Here is a 17183-nt window from a genome sequence, read left to right as displayed (position 1 = left end):
CCTGTGGGCCAGCGGCGCTTTGGGCTGGAAGGCTGACACAGAGCCTTACAGGTATCAGAGGCCACACTGTGTAGGCCTTTCTTCTGCTTTTCTGTACGTACTATCGCTTCATTTTAGAAAATCAGAGAAAATGCAGGAAGATTAGAAAAGTCATATGTTCCCACTTCCCAGCAATAACCAAAGTTCACCATCAATGTTTAGAGATTTAGCCTTCCAGACATTTTCCCCGTGTGTGTGTGTGTGTGTGTGTGTGTGTGTGTGTGTGTGTGACAAAGAGAGAGAGAGAGAGAGAGAGAGAGAGAGAGAGAGAGAGAGAGAGATCCCTCTCTCCTTCTTAATTGGTCAAAACTCTGAAGTAGTGTTTGGTGTCTTTTTTAAAAAACTACATACAGGCCCTGGCTGGCGTGGCTCAGTTGATTCAGCATTGTCCCATGCACGGAGAGGTCATGGGTTCGATTCCCAGTCAGGGCACATTTGGGAGCAACTAATCAATGTTTCTCTCATATCAGTCTTTCTCTCTCTCTTTCTCTGTTCCTCTATCTAAAAGAAATAATAATAAAGAAAACTGCACACAGTTCGTATTTTTCTGTCAGTAAATACACTGCTACTTCTTTCTTTTGAAACTTTTGAATTGAGGTTCCACATGCACAAAAGGGATCCACCTTACAAGTACCCCGCTTACTGACTTCACAGAGTGAGCACAGCCTCTACAGCCTCCCGGCCAAGGAACAGCCTTCCCCCAGAACCTGGCTCCTGTACCCTCCCCATCCCCCCCCCCCCCCCCCCGCCCTCCTGCTCCAGACATGACTTCTTGTCTGACTTTTAACACCATAAACTATTTGGCCTGTTTTTCAGTTTTAGGCCAATGAACTCACAGCGTTTGTTTATGTTGACTTCTTTCCCTGCACATTCTATTAGTGATGCTCATGTGACGTCCCATGCGCTTCAATGACCACATGGTGACACCGATGGCACATTCGGCTAGACCACTGTTGAGTGAAAGATGTTTCCAGTCTTTCACAATATAAACAAAGCTGAAACGAACACCTTTTTGGCCAGATCTTTGATTATTTCCTTTGAAATCAATTGATAGAAGAATTTAAAGGTATTTTATAATTATTGCCCGATTGGTCTCCAGGGAGCTGTGCCGGTTCACATGGCAACAGGTGCATGGGAAGGAGCCGACCCTTGGCGCCCACATCAACACGGCTTTTTGTCCTGCTGTTCGTGTGACACCACGATAGGCAATACTCGACATCCCATCATGCCCAGTGTTTAACTTACAAATCAGGGGGACCATTTTTCTCATGTTTATTGGCCATTTGTATTTCTTCTCTGCTTTTTTTTTTTTTTTTTGGTCCGTTTTACTCCCAAGATGTGCTTATTTTCTCATTTGTTTGAACAAAAGACTATTTTGAATATGATAAATAAAAACAGGCTGACTCTATTTTTACCCAGTTTGCCTTTGTGGTTCTTCTGTGTTGGTTAGAAGCCGACCATTTTGTGTAGTCTGATCTATTGATAGCTAACTGTATATCTTTAGTATTTTGCATAGAAGTTTCTTTTATGCCCCAAGATTATGCCAATATTTCCTTGCATTCTCTTCTTCCACTTGCATGGTTTCCTTTGTAACGTTATCGTCCCTCTTTCTGTACTTCCTTTAGGACCCTAATAGGATGGATTGCTTGTAGGATCTGAGCATGTGCTCAGAAGCTCCCAGCCGCCTGGGTAAGCTACCCAGACGCTCTGTGCTGACTCAGTGTTGGTGCCTGTAAAATGGGAATAGTGCTGGCACACAAAACCAAGGGGCTACTGTGGAGATTAAATCACAGCTATGTGCAAACTTTTAGTCTCAGGGTTCCTTCCTTTACACTCTTAAATATTGGAGGCCCTGAAGAGCTTTTGTTTATGTGGGTTATATCCATAAACTGATATTTACCATATTAAAAATGAAAACTGAGTATATTTAAAAACATATAATTTATACTTTCCTTTAAAAAATGACAATAGCAAACTCATTATATGTTAATATAAATAAAATATTTTTCTGAAAAAATAACTATTTTTCCAAAACACAAAACATTGTTTTGCAGTTTTGCCAATCTTTTTTATATCTTGTTTAATAGAAGACATATACTCACATCTGGTCCAGCTTTCAATCTGCTCTGATATGTTGTTTTTGATTAAAGTATATGAAGAGCCCTAGCTGGTTTAGCTTAATGGATAGAGCGTCAGCCTGTGGACTGAAGGGTCCCAGGTTTGATTCTGGTCAAGGGCACATGCCCGGGTTGCGGGCTTGATCCCCAGTAGGGGGCGTGCAGAAGGCAGCCAATCAGTGGTTCTCTCTCATCATTGATGTTTCTCTCTCTCTCTCTCCCTCTCCTTTCCTCTCTGAAATCAATAAAAATATACTAAAAAAAAAAAAATCTATGAAGAAAATCCAGCTTCACACAGATAAGTGTTTGAAAAAGGGAGAAGTTGCTCTGCAGGCATGGCTCAGTGGTTGAGCGTCGACCTATGAATCAGGAGGTCACGGTTCAATTCCTGGTCAGGGCACATGCCTGGGTTGCAGGTTCAATCCCCTGTGTGGGGCGTGCGGGAGGCAGCCAATCAATGACTCTCATCATTGATGTTCCTATCTCTCCCTCTCCCTTCCTTTCTGAAATCAACAAAAATATAGTTTAAAAAAAAAAGCAAAAGAGAGAAGTAGTTTATTAGCCTATAGATATTTCCTGTGATACTACATACACACTTGGCAGGTGATAATTTCTTAAAGTTTAGTTGAAATATAGAATCTGAAAAACACATTGATGAACTTTGCATATTTTGTTACATTGAAATCCATTGGACTGTCTTGCGCTATGAATGGATCTTTGACCCAGGCATGATTTTGAAACATCAAATATTTGGTCATTGGGGAAATATTGCCTCACTGAGTTATACAGATGTTCCAAATGTGGGCACATTTCATTTCATCATCTCCGAAATTACGCACAAGGAGGGGCAAAAGTAGGTTTACAGTTGTTCTTATGGAAAATAATACAACAATCTATGTATATAAAAGCCCAGTGACTGGAATGGCGGAACGACCAGAATGACCGGAACAACCGGTGGCTATGATGCGCACTGTAGCAGCCAACCGGCCTGATCCGGGCCCCAATCGGCCCGCCCCCAGCTGGCCCGGCCCCCGATTAGCCCCCAACATCCCGAGCGGGGGGAAGGCTGGCTGGCCAACTGCCTGTGGCCCCTCCCCCCTGCCAGCCCGGCCATATGGGCCCCCATCAGGTGGGCCGGCTGGGCCCCACCCGTGCACGAATTCGTGCACCGGGCCTCTAGTTAATCCTATATAATAAAAGAAACATGTAAATTGACCATCCCTTTGCTATGCTCACCAGCCAATCAGGGTGAATATGCAAATCAACCTGACAACAATGGTGGGTTAATTTGCATACACAGGTGCCGGGCAGAGATCAGAGTAGGAGAGCTGGAGGCTTGGGGGCGGTGGCTCCCTTGGTCGCTCCCAGCACGGGGAGCACCAGGAATTCTGGGAATCGTAGTTCTGGAGGCAGACGGATCTCCTAGACCAGGGGTGGGCAAACTTTTTGACTCGAGGGCCACAATGGGTTCTTAAACTGGACTGGAGGGCCGGAACAAAAGCATGGATGGAGTGTTTGTGTGAACTAATATAAATTCAAAGTAAACATCATTACATAAAAGGGTACGGTCTTTTTTTTTAAGTTTTATTCATTTCAAACAGGCCGGATCTGGCCTGCAGGCCGTAGTTTGCCCACAGCTGCCCTAGACACTAGAGCAAAGTGAGCCTGGAGCAAGTTACTGTTGCAGTGGGGGATGGAGGGAAAGCAAAGGTGAGAGACATAAGTAAAATCAGAGTGTCTAGGAAAAATTAAAGGGAAGATATCCTAAAACTTCCAGGAAATCTCCACCAATGAAGCAAAGAAAAAAAAAAGCCTCTATTATTCTGTGAGCAACAAACCAAAGTGGGCTGGGGTCTCAGACAATCCGTTCATATGATTGCAAAGACAGACAGAAGCTCCTGGATTGGAGAGGGCTCCCAGATTGGAGAAGATGAAGCTTGGGCTGAAGGACCGCCCCCCTCCCCCCCTCCGCCCCATGCACGAATCTTCGTGCACTGGGCCCCTAGTAAATAATAATACAAGAATCAATTCTGTGTTTCCAGCTGTAAACCTACAGGGTGTTGGGAACCCTATATGTTAACATCACTCACCTGGCAAAATCTTTATGTGTTGGGAAGCCATCAAACTCACAGTGGCTGGTGCAAGCTTTCCAGAATTCTGATTTTCCTCTTGAAAGCTTACAGTTTGCCACTGGCAACCAATGCTGTCAGCTGTTTCTGTGAGGCGGCAGGCTCACCTTGCTCAGCTTTGAGGCAGTGCTTCCCGGTCCCCAGTTCTGAACAACCACCTTTTGTCTGTCGGCGTTCTTCCCAGTACAGCGGTGCTCCGTGGACAGAGGGCTAGCTCGGCCTCCACTCAGACCCCTGCCGTACTCCAGCGACCAGCCCAAGTGCACGTCCGTGTCATCACACAGAATGTTAAAAAGACATGCGCTCAGGCTGAGATTTGGTGAAATGAATCAGTTTTACTGCTTCCTCAGGGACATTCTAAGTGACGCTGGCACACTCTGTCGCTGTGAGTGATGGCCAGCCCCGTTCAGGGTCAGCGCCTGCTGAGCCTCTAGCAGTTCACCCTCGTGGATTTTGCTCCACCAGCTGCTCTCACGGTGAGAGAGGCAGGGGGTTTATTACTGACCTGAGGATAGTTTTGACCCTGTAGAGCCCTGGAAGGTATGGGGGCCCCTGGGGTCCCGAGGAGCGCGCTGTCGGAACTTTGGGTTGGACGACAGGTAGATGGACTTTGTGCAGTGCTGGGCCCTCTCCGGGTCCGGGGCAGTGTGCCTGCTGCCATTCTTTTCCTCTCCCCCTAACCTGAGGGACAACGTGGGAATGGAGAGGTAAGCCATTTGGGGTGAAACATTCATCCTCTGTGATTGCAAATCCTACTCTAGGCGAATGTGCTTGGTCCTCAGGAGTAAGTGAAGCGTCCAGGGGACTTCATAGGCACCCCATTTTTCTTGCCTCCCCTGGGAGACAGGGGCCTCAGCCAGGCAACTCTCCTGAATGGGTGGGGTCTACTTCCCAGATAGGGACCCCCTCAGAGTCACCCTCCCCCCTTCCTGGCCCAAAAGGGTCGTCCCTGTCCCTTATTCATTAACCTTCTCCGCTGTGTGGGACCCGGCGGTCAGCATCCCCCCCCCCCCACCCCCGTCATTTTTCTAAGCAATTGAACGGGCTGCGTTTATGGGTTGCCTGTTGCATTCTGGGCCCTGGGCTACAACCCCATCTGCATTGTCTCATTTATGCTCAGAACACAGGCACCCGTAGAGTTGATCTTTTTGTTGTTGTTTAAAAATCTTTCCAGTTTTGTTCATTCAAGTGGCTCCTTTGTGCCAAGCACCGGGATGCCATTGCAGGCCAGCCTCAGCCCCGGCCTGGGGGGCCTCATGGGGCCACCTCGATGGTGGGATGTGGCTGGGGAGGCTAAGGAAGGCTTCCTGTGCAGGGAGGGAGTGAGCTAGGCCGAGGGAGCGGGGCAGGAAGGGGTGGAACGAAGGCACGTTTGGCTGGGGTGTGGGCCTCAAACTGTGTCTGCTGCTCGGCAGACGAGGCAGTGGCATCTGTCCCGTCGCTGCAGGAAGGCTGGCTCGGTCGGACCAGCAGAGCGATGGCACGGCCTTGTCCTTTATGGGCTATTTAAGGGATTTCCAAAGGCTCACTTTCTGCCCTACAGAGACTGGAACACCTGCCCCCAGGCCCCTGGCCTGGTAAGGTGCACCTCTGCTTTATTACCCATTTTGTTACTGCTAGTTATTTGCAAAGGCGTGTGGAGATGTTGTCTGCTGCAGGGATGTAGGAAGTTCACTTTGGCTGGAGCTCAGAGCACAAAGGTGGGAGTTGGGGAGCAATAGGCCGGAGAGGGAGGCTGGGCCTGAAGGTCATGGTTGCCATGCGGTTCCTCTTTGAGTCTAAGTGAAGCCTCTTATGAGATCTGTCTCCTCTGCTCAGCGTGCTTCATTCTCTGGAGCAGGAGAGCGCTTCTTGGTCAGGGTCTCCCTGGCCCTGGGTGGACACGCCTAGCGAAGCAGATAAGCGGGCCGTGCAGGGGAGAGGGGAGGAGACCCTGTCCTCCCGTGTCCGTGTCTCCGTGACGGTGGGCAGGTCTCTGTTTCCTCGTCTGTAAAACGAGAGGAACGGACTAGCGCAGTGATGGCGAACTCATTTTTTTGGTTGATTTTTCTTTGTTAAATGGCATTTAAATATATAAAATAAATATCAAAAATATAAGTCTTTGTTTTACTATGGTTGCAAATATTAAAAAAATTTCTATATGTGACACGGCACCAGAGTTAAGTTAGGGTTTTTCAAAATGCTGACACGCCGAGCTCAAAAGGTTCGCCCTCACTGGACTAGGGTCTGGAAGGGGCCTCTGATTCTAAGATACACATTGGTGCCCAAGGGGGATTTAGACTCTGTACTCTGTGTGTGTGTGTGTGTGTGTGTGTGTGTGTGTGTGTGCGTGCGCGCGCGCGCTGGGAGTTGGGGGACAAGGCCCAGGGCAGATGGTGGGCTGGTCCGAGCCCCTGCCCAGGGGACAGACCTGAAAGCGTTATGACACCTCACCCTCCAGCCCTCTGCTGACCCTCAGTAGGGGAGCCCTGCAGCAGTGACTTCCTCCGTGTTTGTTCTGCAGCTGAGGCAGATGTTTCCTGCAGCTGGTCACTCAGCCTCCTGCCCTATTTTTAGCTCCATTGTTACCCACCCTGGGCATCTGGCTGCCAGGGGTGTGTGAGAGGCTGTGGTCCTGGGAGGGGCCCTCTTCTCTTGGTCCAGCTTGTTCTGTTCCTGCTACGAGGCCCCTGCTTGGAGCTTCCCAGTGTCGTTTGGGAAAGTGAGGGTGTCTTCAGGAGAAATGGGAGAGGGATGGCCAGATGATGCAGTAGAAAGAGCCCCGGCGGTGAAACCAGAGGCCTGGTTCTCTCGCTGTGTCCTCCAGTGAACTCTCTGAGCCTCAGGTTTTTTGTGTTTTTTTGTTATTATTATTTTTAATATGTTTTTATTAATTTTTTTTAGAGAAGGAAGAAAGGAGAGAGAAAAAGATTGATTGGTTGCCTCCTGTATGCCCCCTGACTGAGGACCGAATCTCCAACCTGGTATGTACCCTGACTGGGAATCGAACCTGCAACCTTTTGGTGCATGGGATGACACTCAACCAACTGAGCCACACAGGTCCGCGCCGAGCCTGTTTTTTCACCTGCTAAATGGCACAACAGCCTGTGCTTTTGCCCGTCTGAAGCTGAAATGAGATAGTGAATGTGGAATTCATTTCACAAAAGGAGCCTACAACTCTTGTGGGTTCAGCCTTTGGGGGCCCTGGGGGAGCATCGGATTCAGAGTCGGGCGATGAGGCATGTACTTACCAACACCAGGCGTGGACTCGCGGCCGGGGTGTGTGGGGTACGGGCTGTGTGCTGGGCCACTTGGGAGGGGAGGGGGCATTTCCACTGGACGTTAACGGCTGGGGTGAAAGGGCGAGGGCGGGAGTGGCATCTCTGGCTGTGGGACCAGGGCGGCAGAGGCATGGAGGCAGGGAAGGGCTGGATTGCCCTGGGACCTCCAAGCAGGAAGGGCCTTGAACATTCTGCACAGCGTCTCTGGATGGAGCACTTCCTCCCTAAGCCTCAGGGTGGGTTTGGGGGCGGGAGGCTCTGCAACCCCCTTTTTCTGACCCATGAGTCAGCACAGCAGCTCTGCTTCTGGCTCTTTGACACATGGAACTTTCATAAAAGATTGAGGGGCATGGGGGTGGGAAAGGGGGTCTTGAATGCCAGGTAAGGGAGCCTAGACTGGAGGCCATTGGGGTGGAGGCGGTGGGAACAGACCCCCATCATAGTTCTTCTCAGCTCCTTGAAATGATGCTTCAGGTCCCTGCGACATTGCTGGAGGTAGGAAGTGGGGTTCAAGCATAAGTTCCCACCGGCCCTTTGGGGTACAGTCCCTGGAAGCAGCCAGGAGTGTGTGGGCGGGGCCAGAGCCCTAAATGGGGTCTCAGGAGACTCTAGGTTTCTCCTGACCTTGAAGTGTCCAAATGCACAACTTCCTGGAGTGGAGCAGGTGAGCATGTCAGGTACTCTTACCCCGTCCTCCCCAGAGTCCTCCCCACAGCGTTCCGCCCTCCCCCACCCAACCCGGCTGCCTGGAGCCTGGCGATGGGCAGGAGCGTCAGGCTTTCTCAGGAGCAGAATGGCTGCCTTTCCCTGGGATTTTTCCCTCCCCTCCCCCTGCTCCTCCGAGAAAGAGCCGAGCTGGCAGGGTCCCTCCCATCCAATGCTCTTTTCTGGTTTTGCAGGGAGTTCCCCGGCTCAGAAAGGCTCTGAGAGGGACAAGGAGAGTGGGGAGACTCTCGTAGTCTCTGCCTGCCTTTTTGGAGCAATGGAGGCCAAGCCTCTAGTCTACAACGTGAAGCAAACATTTAGCTGCTTAGAGCTTTCTAAGTTTCTGCATGTGACTCAGGGAGAGCTGCTGCGCCCCACGGTCCAGCCATCAATGGTCACTAACCCGTGTGCATCCCCATGGGCCCTGGTGGCCGGGGACGCTGTCTTCTGTATTCTGTGACCCCCGCAGGCCCCAGCATGGAGCCGCCAGCCCGCGGTGCAGCCTGACCTTCGCAGCGGGGAAGCGTGACATTCTCCTGCAGGCGGGGAAAGAAGCCGGTCCCGTCCTGTTGCATGTGGCGAGTGGTCACCGAGGGTCAGACCTAAAAATAACGAGTGCGTTAGTCAGGGTTAGATTTGGCTACGAGGTAGGAAAATCCAGATGACAGTGGTTTACACAAGATGGAAGTTTGTTTCTGGGTCATTTCCAAGCCCAGAGCTCTGTGGTCCCTGGATGCCTCAGGGAACTTGATCTTCGCCATTCCCCGCGCCTGGCCTCACGTGCTCAGTCACCACATCTGGGCTCCAGGCAGCAGGATGGAGGAAGGGAGGAAAGGGAAGAAAGGATTCTGGAACTTGCCTCGTGGCACGCCCCGTCTGTTTCATTAGCTAGATCAGTCACAAGGCCCCAGGTGGCTGCAAGGGAGATGGAGCGTAGTCTTGGCTTTGGGCAGCTAGCTGCCCCTCACTGGGGTAGTACAGACGGCAGGGAGGGAGGGGGGATGAAGGCATGAAGGGATTTTATTTTTGAAATCTGTATCATTATGTACAGTATTGATCTAATTTGTTTCTTTTCATTGCTGTATAGTATTCTAGCGCTTAAATATATACCCGTTTACTTTAGTCATCCTTCTTTTGATGGACATTTAAGGTTTGTGGGCTTTTGGATCAAACCTGAGAGCGGGGTCAGCCCTTCAGGGGCTGCAGGGCCTCACCCAGGGAGGCCGCCCAGGTGGGAGGTCAGTCTTGGCCTTGGGACCAGAAAGCCACATGCCCCAGGCCAGCAACGGGAGCAGAAGGCTTCTGAGGGGTTAGGCGTCAGCCCAGTGGCCGTGGTCAGAATAAAGGGAGGCGGGTGCAGAGCAGGTGGCCTGTGTCTGGGCTGCTGGGGTCTGAGGGAGAAAACAAGCTCACTCACAGGACAGTGGCCAGGAGGCCGGGGGGCTCGAAGGCTTGGTAAATGAAGAGCTGTGGGTGCTGTGACACAGAAGGACAGGACGCCTCAGGACAAGGGTTGGACCCCCAGAGGCCGGGGGAGGGCCCAGGAGGACTATGGGGGCCCTCCAGGAGCTCGGACACTTGATTTTTAAGTCCTGGCGGCTAACTAGGGTGGAAAAGAACGAAACCGCAAGGCTCAAGCCACTTGCACACGTGACCTTTTTGGCCCGTGGATTATGGACTTCTTCCCGCCCGATGAGATGCGTTCTCCGTCTCCAAGGGGGAGAGCCGGGGGATGTGTAGGAAACTAGCTGCTCATAAGACAGCTTAGATTAAAAAAAATTTTTTTGTTATTGAAAACTATTTTTGGCCCCAGCACTTTATTTAGAAAACGTTCAGGCCTACAGAGAAGTTGAAAGAAGGGCACAGTGAACGCATGTCCGTCCTCACCAGTTGCTAAATTTACTCCGTTTGTGTTTCTCTCTCAACCATCTGAAGATTACAGACGTCAAGGTGTTTCACCTCTAAACACTTCAGCCTTTGTCTCCTACCAGCAAGAACATTCTCCCGTGTCCACAGTTATCATCACATCCAAGGAAGTTAACTTGTTTATCCAACGCACAGTTCATATTCAGATGGTCCCCCTTGTCCTCAGAGTGTTCACTGTAGCCCCCTCCCCAACCCAAGAGCCCATCTGGACAGAGCTTTCTGCCAGGCAGGCCACCCCCATGGGGAGCTGCAGAGGCAGGGGGCTCCCCAGGCCAGGAGGCAGCAATAAGCTGCTAGAAAGGGCCCTTTTCCTTCCCGAGGGCCCCAAACTCCATGAGCCTCCAGGCCCGTGTGTGACGGGTCTTTGCTGGCCTTGGAGCAGGCAGGAGCCCCTGCTCTGCCTCCACCTGTCAGGGGAACGAAGAGGGAGGCTTGTCACCCCGACCGACTGAAGGCAGGGCTGGCCGCTCCTGCAGCTCCTCCCAGCTCAGGGGTCCATCTGCCCTATGCCCTCCCCCACTGTTGCCCTGTACCTGCTCCCAGTTGCCGTGGCTCCTCAGCTGGCCATCAGTCACTCTGCTCTCTGCTCGTCTTCGTCCATTCCGGGCTCCAAGCCCACCTTGGGGTGTCATTTCAACGTGTGACAATGATGACACATTCCTGCCAGGACCCAGACCTTCAAAGGCCGCGGCCCAAGCTCAAGGCCACCCCACCCCCATCGTGGCAGCCCCCCTGCTGAACACTTGGCAGTATTTCCAAACATTCCTCCACCTTCTGTTTTTAACTCTTAGACTTTTTCTTTCAGTTTAGAAAAAATAAAACATTTCAGAAACATTGAATTTTAGTAGGTGAAGGTCTCCTGCAATCCCAGACCCCAGATGGCTCTACTTTGCTTCTTATATATTTATTTATTATTTTTTAAAATGTATTTTATTTTATTGTTGTTGACAGTATTACAGATGTCCCTCATTTTCCTCCTTTTTGCCACCCTCCACCCAAGCTCTGCCCCACCTCAGGCCTTCTCCACACGATTGTCTGTGTCCATGGGTTATGTGTATATGGATATATGTTCTCTGGTTAATCTCTTCCTGTCCCTTTCAACCTCCTCCCCACTGAGATCTGTTATTCCTTGTATATATCCACACCTCTGGACCTGTTCTGTTCGTCAGTTTAATTATTCATTAGATTCCACATGTGAGATCATGTGATATTTGTCCTTCTCTGACTGGTTTATTTGCTTAGCACAATAGTCTCCAGGTCCATCCATGCTGTCTCAAAGGGTAAGAGATCCTTCTTTTTCACAGCCACATAGTATTCCATGTACCACAGCTTTTTAATCCACTCTCCTACTGGTGGCCACTTGGGTTGTTTCCAGATCTTAGCTATTGTAAATAATGCTGCTATGAACATAGGGGTGCATATATTCTTGTTGATTGGGGTTTTTAGGATATATTCCCAGAAGTGGGATCACTGGGTCAAATGGCAGTTCCATTTTTAACGTTTTGAGGACATTCCATACTGTTCTCCACAGTGCCTGCACCAGTCTGCCTTCTCACCAGCAGTGCACGAGGGTTCCCTTTTCTCTACATCCTCGCCAGCACTTGTCATTTGTTAATTTGTTGATGGTAGCCATTCTGGAAGGTGTAAGGTGATGCCTCATTGTTGTTTTAATTTGCATCTCACTGATGATTAGTGAAGTTGAGTATTTTTTTCATATGTCTCTTGGCCATCTGTATGCCCACTTTGGAGAATTATCTATTCAGGTCCTTTGCCCATTTTTTAATTGGATTGTTTGTCTTCCTGGTGTTGAATTGTATGAGTTCTTTGTATGTTTTGGAAATTAACCCCTTATCGGATGTTCTCCTATACTGTAGGTTCCCTTTTCATTTTGTTGGTGGTTTCTTTAGCTGCGCAGAAGCTTTTTATTTTGATGTAGCCCCATTTGTTTATTTTTTCCTTTGTTTCCCTGGCCCTAGGAGAGGCACTGCTGAAAATACTGCTATGTGAGATGTCTGAGATTTTACTGCCTGTTTTCTTCTAAGATTTTTATGGTTTTGGGACTTACATTTAAGTCTTTTGTCCATTTTGAGTTTATTCTTGTGCATGGTGTAAGTTGGTGGTCTAGTTTCATTTTTGTGCATGTACCTGTCCAATTTTCCCAGCACCATTTAGAGGACTGTGGGAGTGGGGTGGGCAGACCACATTGCCAGTGTCTCAAAGAGGCCTCTCTGAAGAGGGACATTTGAGCAAAGGTGCCAGGCAGGGGCAGCCATGTGAACAAGAGGGTGGTGATGTGAAGCCTTCGTGAGGAGTGGCCGGGGTGTTGGAAGGAGGAGGAGGACAGTGGCTGGAGCACCATGGCAAGGGGAGGGCATGGGGCAGAGCATGAGGGCCTGTGTGCCAGTGTGAGGGGGAGATGGCATGCCCTCTGCCCGAGTCCCCTCTGCCGCCTGCTGCCCGTGTTCCCATGGCAATCATTCCATTTATACAGCGGGTGGATTTTGGGTGTCTTTGTGGTTTTTCTGTCTTTGCTACTGACAGCAGCCCTCAAGGAAGGCAAGGCAGGGCTGTGACCCCCACTTTTCAGAAGAGGAAACAGCCAAGCAGGGCCAACGGTGTGGTGTAGGGTTTTAAAAGGTCCTTCTGGCTGCGCCATGGAGGCAGGTGGTGCGGGCACAGGAAGGAAGGAGAGAGACCTCCGGAGGCTGGTGCCGTCCGTCCAGTCAGGGGCCAGTGACTGGTGGACAGAGTGTTGGACCGATAGGGGTGCAGACTCATTCTTCCCTGTTGGCTTGTGGACAGAGGACTTGCCCATTCCTGGCTCTTGATGAAGGCCAGGAGCAGACAGAAACCTCCCAAAGTGCTCACTGGACAGAGCAAAGCAGGGAGAGTCCTCATGGCGTGTGACCGCAGCGGGGCAGCTGCTGTGGCTCAGCCCCACTCTGCCCTGCCATTTGCCTCTGATGGCAGCCAAGGGACAGCCCCCCGGTCCCTCCCCAGACCATTCCTTTTGTAGGCGGTGCCTGGGCGAGGCCCTGGCCTGGCCATGGAGGTTCAGATCTGGTACCAGCCCACCGATGGGGGAAGGGGCTGTGGGCAGGGGCAGGAGAGAAGTGAAGGAAGGCTTTGGCCGGGGCTGATCGGAAGGGCAGGGATGGGTTGGGCCCTCGCTGTGTGTCGGATCGGGGAGGGGGTGGGGTGTTGCTTTCCACACACATTCCCTTATTTCATTCTCATACAGTCCTATTAGGGAGGTACACTCATGGTCCCAGTTAATAGTTGGGGACACTGGGGCTCAGGGAGGTTAAGCCACATGCCCACAGTCACACACTGCTGTGTGGGGGACATGGGACCCAGCCAGTGTGCAGCCCAGGTCCCTGCCCACAGAGTCGAAGTGACAGCGATCCCAGTCAGGTGCAAGTGGTTGGAGAGCCGCTGTGCCCACTTTCCTGTCTGTTAGGTGGGGATGCTAGCCCTGCCCTCAGGGTTTCCTCCTGCCGTGAACAGATAGTTCAGTGTTTTGTGTTTAAATACATTCCTACTCATTTCAGAGAGGAAGGGAGCGGGAGAGATAGAAACATCAATGATGAGAGAGAATCATTGATTGGCGGCCTCCTGCCTCCTACACGCCCCACATTGGAAATCGAGCCTGCAACCCGGGCATGTGCCCTGGCTGGGAATCGAACTGTGACTTTCTGGTTCATAGGTTGACACTCAACTGCTGAGCTACTCCAGCCGGGCAAGATAGTTAAATTCTTACCTGCAGCAGGTGGTGGGCTCAATGCTGAGGACCACAAGCTGACGGAAGGGTGTCCTTGGGGACCGTGGAGGACTTGAGACTCAGCAATGCTGTTTAGTAGAAATGTAATGTGAGCCATAGGTGTCATTTTACTTTTTAAAATGTATTTTTGTTGATTTCAGAGAGGAAAGGAGAGGGAAAGAGAGATAGACATGAATGATGAGAGAAAATCATTGACCGGTTGCCTCCTGCACACCCCCTACTGGGGATCGAGTCTGCAACCCAGGCATGTGCCCTTGATGGGAATCAAACCTGAGACCCTCCAGTCCACAGGCCAAAGCTCTATCCACTGAGCCACACCGGCTAGGGCTGAGCACCTTTAAATATGCTCATTTGGCATTCAGATGTTACCGTCACATCTTTGCCCATCTGAAAATTACTTTTCTTTCTTAACTTGCTATTGAGTTGTAAGAGTTGGCACCCCCTTTTTTGGTCAGGACTAAATGAGAGTGATTCTTCTTGGGGAAACAAGGTCACCGACCTGCCACGGATTCCATCGGGCCGTTTCTTTCTCCTGGGACTGACTGCTCTGTGTTTTCCCAGAGGCAGGAGGGTAGTGTGGTTGTGGGTGGGACTTGCTTAAATGCCATTGTAGCTACAGCCCTGATGAGTCTGTGGCTTCTTAGCTGGTCACCAAGGGTGAAACGGAGTCTGGAGTTCCTGATCCCTCCACGGGAACCTTATGTCTCTCTGCTTTGCTAGGTCTGGGGTGTTCCGGCAGGGGGTGGAGTGGTGAGGGTCCCCACGGACCCTGAGTGGGGGCTGTACCGATCCCCGGGGGAAGGGAGAGTGTGGGGGTGCTCTTGCTGCCAAGATCAGCGTGAAGAGGCAAGAAGGCAAACTGATGAGGAGTGGTTATCATCCGAAAATGGACACAGTAAGGCCTCAACCTGACCATAGGATGGAGAGCTCCCTGTGTGGTTCCTGGTGCTCAGTAGGCGCTTTGAAATGTTGATAAGTAGAAGCCAAGAGCCTAACAATCTGATAGAAGTTCATGGACCTCTTCTCAGAATATTTTTATTTATTGATTTTATTAATTTTTAAATAAATTTTCATTGATTTCAGAGAGGAAGGGAGAGGGAGAGAGAGATAGAAACATCAATGATGAGAGAGAATCTTTGATCACCTGCCTCTTGCACGCCCCACACTGTGGATCAAGCCCACAGCCCTGGCATGTGCTCTGGCCGGGAATGGAACCGAGACCTCCTGGTTCATAGGTTGATGCTCAACCACTGAGCCATGCCGGCTGGGCTTCTCAGAATATTTTGAAATGCACAAAATAAAATACATGGGATTATAAATTTTATTGAGAGAGCTACCAAAATATTACAAAACAAATTGGTGAGCTAGCAGGACGTCCTTGGTTATTACTGCATTAATAAGACAATCTATTAGGTGAATTAAGGTTTATTTTTGTTTTTTGAAGACACATCAGTGGCAAGGCTCTTGTTGCTCAGCTTCGAGGGGGACATTAAGCTGGGGCATGGCTTTGATGAGGCGATTATGATTGTTTTTTAAAAAAATATATTTTATTGATTTTTTTTTTACAGAGAGGAAGGGAGAGGAAGAGGGATAGAGAGTTAAAAACATCGAAGAGAGAGAAACATCAATCAGCTGCCTCCTGCACACCCCCTACTGGGGATGTGCCCGCAAGCAAGGTACATGCCCTTGAGCGGAATTGAACCTGGGACCCTTCAGTCCATAGGCCGACGCTGTATCCACTGAGCCAAACCGGTTAGGGTGATTGTGATTGTTTTGACGGTCCCCAAGTGCTGAGAACCCCTCTTTGCAAGTGGAACAGCAGCTTCTTTGTGGCTGGCTTTGTAAGGTGAGGAGGCTTCTCTCCAGGGTCATCAGAATTCTCCACGCTTTTTGGGTTAAACTCAACTGTGGGAACCTGGGATCCCACCGTGGGGGGCCAAGACTATTCGGTGCAATTACCCCAAGTTGGTCTGTGGGCAGGGGACCCGGATCTGATGATTACTGTGGTTTGAAAGGCATGATGAGCACAAGCCACTCTCCAGACACTCGCACAGCTGAGGTGGGATGTGAACCGCCTGTGAGCGCTATGGTGATCACGTCCCGGATCTGAGATGCGAAGGGGCTGCTTTCACTGTGCTGGAAGGAAATGCTTGCTTTCAGTTAAAAGTTAGGCGAATAAAGGCATACTTGCTTGGAAACTATCCAGACCCATGCGACTCATTAGCCTGGTCTCGTCCAAATCCACCCTCCCCATTCTCCCCCCAGGAGAGGTTTGAGCACGAGGGACCCCAACACCCCCTTGCTGACCACTGCCCCGGGAGTGGACGGCAGTGCTGGGACCACTAGGACTGCCCATCTCAGGAGCCAGACCCATTTGAAACTGGAAAGGGCTTTCAGACCATCCCGCCCCTCATCGTCTCTTTATGGCTGCGGACACTAAGGCCCAGAGAGTGGAAGGACGTTGCCCAGGGCCCTACAGCCTTTGGCCAGCGGGTGGAGGCCGGATGGAGGCCCCCCGTGCAGGCCAGGCTGACTCAGGGCAGGGTCGAGGGAGGTTTCAAGGGAGAGTTGCAGAGCGGGAAGGCTGGAGGTCCCAGGGTTTCACCCTCCTCTGGACATTTTGGAGGCAGGTCAATACTGCTCTTCCCCCACCCTGCGGACGGCAGCTGTGCACATCTGTGTCGTCTCCTGGCTGCCTTCATGGGCACTGGCTGGGGCCTGTCATTGCCTGTGGAGCTGGTGAGAGAGGAGGGTGGCTGGCGCTGGAGTTGGCAGGAGGCGAGGGGGAGGAGGGATGGAGGTGTCAGGCCCAGCACAGACCAATGGGAGCGGGGCCTGCCTTGGCCTGGCAGCCGTAGCCAGCTGTTGCCAGCTGTTGCCGCTGTTCGTCATGCCCTCCTTGGTGACAGCCACCCGTGTTCTTGGAGGAGGCTGTTCCCATCCGTGCCTCCTTGGCCCAGACTGCTAGGGGGGTCTGGGAAAGTTTGGTGAACGGTGATGGGAGCTGCCTTGGCAGGCAAAGTGGGGAGAAATGGAGAGAGGTTCCCGGTTCCACTCTCTGCTGTCGGCCTGCTGGGGGTCCACTGTGGAGCTCCTCACTCTCTCTGAGCCGCCTGTGTTTCTGTTTAGAAACAGAGCCTCATTCCCTCCGAGAGAGAGAGAGAGAGAGAGAGAGAGAGAGAGAGAGAGAGAGGGAGGGATTGAAATTGGACTGGGTGTGGAGAGT

At 51.0% G+C, this 17183-nt stretch overlaps 1 protein-coding gene across 4 annotated transcripts in view; it reads left to right on the top strand.

Annotated features, from left to right (window-relative positions):
• Positions 1–17183, top strand: part of PALD1 (phosphatase domain containing paladin 1) — a 68702-nt gene that overhangs the window by 17982 nt on the left and 33537 nt on the right. Inside the window, exon 1 of one of the 4 annotated variants that reach the window (XM_059662478.1) lies at positions 1665–1728. The exons of 2 other annotated variants lie outside the window; for them this stretch is intronic. The gene's annotated coding sequence lies outside the window, so the exon portion shown is untranslated. Of the gene's footprint in view, positions 1–1664; positions 1729–5841; positions 5863–17183 lie in introns of those variants that run through there. One more of the 4 variants, XM_059662479.1, reaches the window with a different exon arrangement.

Source organism: Myotis daubentonii, chromosome 13 (assembly GCF_963259705.1).
Source record: "Myotis daubentonii chromosome 13, mMyoDau2.1, whole genome shotgun sequence".
In the NCBI taxonomy this organism is placed as follows: domain Eukaryota; kingdom Metazoa; phylum Chordata; class Mammalia; order Chiroptera; family Vespertilionidae; genus Myotis; species Myotis daubentonii.
This window is presented reverse-complemented; position numbering and strand designations above follow the sequence as displayed.